This window comes from Nematolebias whitei, chromosome 10, assembly GCF_014905685.2.
Source record: "Nematolebias whitei isolate Nwh7 chromosome 10, NemWhi1, whole genome shotgun sequence".
Taxonomy (NCBI): Eukaryota; Metazoa; Chordata; class Actinopteri; order Cyprinodontiformes; family Rivulidae; genus Nematolebias; species Nematolebias whitei.
In genome coordinates this window covers 16,003,687-16,008,081 of record NC_056507.1, presented here as the reverse complement: position 1 = coordinate 16,008,081, position 4,395 = coordinate 16,003,687, and the positions used below count along the sequence as shown (strand labels likewise).

General features: G+C 40.8%; 1 long non-coding RNA gene across 1 annotated transcript in view; it reads right to left on the bottom strand.

Moving 5' to 3' along the window:
* Window positions 1–356: 356 nt before the first annotated feature.
* Window positions 357–4,395, bottom strand: part of LOC119415564 — a 6,897-nt gene continuing 2,858 nt past the window's right edge. The window contains exon 3 of the long non-coding RNA XR_005187062.1: window positions 357–586. This is a non-coding gene — a long non-coding RNA (uncharacterized LOC119415564). The remainder of the gene's footprint in view (window positions 587–4,395) is intronic.

The following is a 4,395-nucleotide window of genomic DNA, read 5'->3' as shown; positions in this document are numbered from 1 at the left end:
TACCATGTGAATCTCCCCATGTAGAAAGAAAAAAGAGAGCAAGTTCTGGAATACTCAACACAGAAGCATTAGTTTAGGCTTCTTTTTTGAAAAATGTCATTAAGAATAAATAAATTCTTTTTTTGTTTTTTTTAGCTGGTTAGCGATAGAAGACTCTTGGACTGTTTGTTTAAATTAAAACACCCGTTAATGTCTGATGGATCAGCAACAGAAAGCTTAGAAATCAGCTCAACGACGAAATTATAGTTCCATGCTTTTATTGCACCGAAGAAAAACTGAAAGCATTTTGTTATAAATTTTGAACATTTATATTTTATCCTTTTTACTGCACAAGAAAGAAATGTTAATCACCTACAAAAAAAATGCTAACGTTAATTAGCTGCAATGGATTTTTGCATGCAATAAAAATGCAAGTATATTTATCCAGATTTGTGCAGTCACATGCTTCATTTGTTTAGACACGAGAAGTTTCTCAGACGACACATCGTGAGATTTTATAATCTTTTCAGTCCATGAGAGTCCTGTGTGTCTGATGAGGGCCTTCCTTTGGGTTTGGTTCTCGACCTCTTTGAGTTCTTGTCCCGCTCTGAAGGAAAAAGAAAAGAGGGAATAATTAGCATGCAAATCAATAATCCATTGACTCTTCCACTCTGCAAAGATGAAATCGTGATTCATATTTTTTGGGGGGAAAAAGGAACAAATTTAAAATAAATTGAAAAATTTTTCTTTTGGAATAAATCACATTTTAGATCCAGTGCATTAAAAATGAGGCAAAAAATAATACAAAGCTTTTTTTGTAAGTAATATAATTAATTTAGGAGCTTAATAGCAATTACAAACTCACACATTTTACAGAAACAACAACAAAACTATCAAAATACAGAAATGATGAACCACAGGAAATAAAACAGAAGCAAATTCTGCAAACCTGCTATTTGATATTACTTTTATGTTTTGTAAGTCTGTTTTGACCAGAACAATATTGTTGTTGTGCTTTTTTTTCCTATTTTGCGCATCAAACGTTGCAAGAAACATTTCAGAAAAATAAACTTCCTTTTCATTTGTTGTAAAAGGGGTAAAAAGCCCCCTGAGCTCTGCATGTTGTTCTTCTCCTCCATTTTCAGGCTGTGACGCTTAACGCTTTTATCCCCGCAGGGAACCAGTGCAAACTCTTTCTCTGTTAATTTTCACCCACTCCCCGATTCAGATGAGCCCTTTTCTCCCACCAAAGTCCACAATGAAAGATTTGTCTTCCTCCTCTTTGTCCACCTCTGATATCTTTTTTCGGCTGCTCCCTCTCTTTGCAGACGACATGCAGCGTATGCAAATAAGCACTCCTTTATTCCCTGAATGAATGCAGCCGTAAATGAGGCCACACTCACACAGATTTTTACATGGGGGTTGGGGGGGTTATGGAACGTGCATGCACACATTACTATCCGTAGTTTTGCATGTCCACTCTGACAAGTAATGAGTCAAATACTAGCGACAGAAATCTCTGTTTTATGAACATAACTGCTGAGTTTATACACATAATAACACAAAAAGATCAGTAATAAAGAACAAAATTACAATAAAATGACATGCACTAATTAATTGCAGTGATTTTGTTCCTGCTAAATAAATATTTTATCTAAATTGGTTAGATGATGCTAAATAGACCTTTTAATAAACACTGAGGTCCATCAGGTGTCCTATTAGTCATAAAAATCTATTTTGACCTTGGTGAAAAGAAGTAATAGATTGACTATAATAAAATTAAGGAGGAATAACTTAATCCGAGGGTGAAACAAAACAAAAAACTGGACGATTTAAAGGAAGGAAGTTAATTCTTTTCATCAAACTCCAAAAACAGTGTCAGCTCACAACACAGGAAGAGCTTTTCTCACAAGTGTTTGTCCTCATTCATCGACACACAGACTTTGGTGGGTGTTCAGACGTGTAGACCAAGAGTTGTGCGGCAAGTGGTCCGACAGAATGCACCGAGGAAGAGGAACAGACTGTGGATGTCTGAAGGCCGAAATGAATTACAGCAGCGTCTGATGAACAGAAAGCATTCTCGCTCTCTTTCTCTCTAAGCTAACATTCCCAAGCTGGCCCGTGCCATCTGTGAGTAAGTGTGAATGGCTTTAGGTTTGTGTCTGGGTGTACTGTGAATAGACGTAGGGAAGGTGATGGGGGACGGCGGGGGTTGACGTCTGCTGGACAGCTCTGACAATTTGGCCTTTTCAATCTTACATTACTGAACCGAGCAGCCTCCTTCCCATAGCAACCCTAAGAAAGGTCAAAGGCTATGTACTCCTTGCACACACCACCTCCTCCTCTTCTTCTTGTACTCCAGGGTGACCACAGACGCTCCGAACTCCAAGAGCGGCAGAAGACGCAGGGACTGCACCCATGAACTTGAACTTGACTCCATCTCTGGCAGTGTCTGAATCTTTTTAATTTTTTGTAAAGGCAAGAGTGAGCATCTAAAAAAGGTCACATCAAGGATTTCATGTTAGACTTTTCACCCTATAACCTTATTTCCTGCTCTGCATTAAAGGCTCAGTCCCATAATTCTCCTCTTCCTTCATTGGACTCTCACGCAGGGCCGCCACAGCCTGCAGATGTAATCTGAAAAGCCTCGGATGCAGGAGCATCTCTCCATCTTCCTTTAATATACTTAACATTAGGCTTTGCCCTAGATTGGTCTCAACCAAAGTTGCATAAATGAGACCCAGTGAGCCTCGCTTGACCCACATTGGGCTCCATCTAAGACTAAAGGCGACCTATGAGCCAAGCCTTCTATACATACTATACATACATATATATGTCAGCAGAGCTGTTAAAACATTAATCGTGTCCACACATGGTGAGATGGTAACCCAGGAGCTATGTGGTATTAACATTTTATCGCTACTATGGCTACGCTGCACCCACACAGAAGGAGACATGAATGCCGGCTACTGTCACTTCATCTTGTCATACATTATAATTTCCCTGCACTGAAAATCCCACATAGAAAAAGCAACAATGAACGCCACAGGTAAGAGAGGGAAGAAAGAACGGAGAGGCAATCATCTGTTCCTCTGCCATTTTCTTGACCGGGATATAATTTTTTTTGTCAAATATAGAGTTATGTGCGAGCACAAAGGGTTGAAGGGTGAAGAATGAATATTTAAGTAACGGTGCCTGCACGCTCGGATGTTCACATCCTAAATCCTTCTGACTCGGTGTCAAAGCTGCTGACCTCGCTCTCCAGCCGCTCTGGTTTTAGACTATCTTGATTGAAGACTCTTTGTTGCAGAGCAGATTAAAAACCAGACTGTTAAGCAGTTTTACTCAGTGTAAAACAGAATATTTCAACCTGAGGGAGTTTATACTGATGGCAAAGTCAAAAATGTCCAAGTTATTTCTTCCATGTACTGCAATGAATTTAAAAAAAAAATCATCTTAAGTAAGCTAAATAAAAGGTATCTGTGTTCATTGTTGCAAACCCGAGCTGAATGATGAAGAAATTTTCCTGAAAAATGTGCTCCAGGTCTGTCCACTGTTTGCAAATCAACCTCTGAACACATGCACACTATTCCTGCATGCCCAGACCCTCGCTGCTAAGCAGGGCTTTAGCATGGCACTGCACGAGCTAACATCCTGAGCAGAGAGCCTGCTGCAGCTAGCTCAAACATGGCTGCCCACGTGCTGCACCTGCCACCTCGTTTTCAAACCCTTTTGTCTTTAACGCTTTCCTGAAACGCCAACGTTTAGTTTCATCCTTTAAAACGAGCCTTCTGCTCTGCTGCTTTCCCTCACCAACCAGACAGACTACACAGAAAGCTTTACTCTACATGCTTTCTCTCTCTTCTCCGAATTTGCCCGAAGCGATAAGTCACTGTACATCACAGATGAGCAGCCCCTAATGCAATTATAAAGACTGCTCGGAGTCTTTCACATGAATAAAGAGAGGAAATAGTACTTTGACATGTGGGCCGCGCATGCTTTAGACATCTTGCGGAAGCGCACGTACAGTGAGGCCCATTAATAATCATTATCCGCAGGTTACATCACTCGAGCTTCTCGAGGCGCACCCACCTTAGCTGAGTCATTTCACAAAGATATGGTGCGCCACCAATTGCCCTGTGGGGCTTTAGGATGTGTCTTTTTTACAACCTGACACAAACATGGACACGATTCATGCAGACTGTGTGATTTACTACACGACTATACGTTCACGTGCACCCCATGAATGCCTACTGCCTGGGAAATTCTTCTCATTTAGCGGAAAATGTTGCATCTCCATGTTTTTCAGACATGCAGAGCAGCATGAATAGACTAATGAACAGTCAGGTGGCACTTCAGGGTCTGCACTAACACCCCCACCCCCACCCTCCATCACACACATATCAAACACACGCT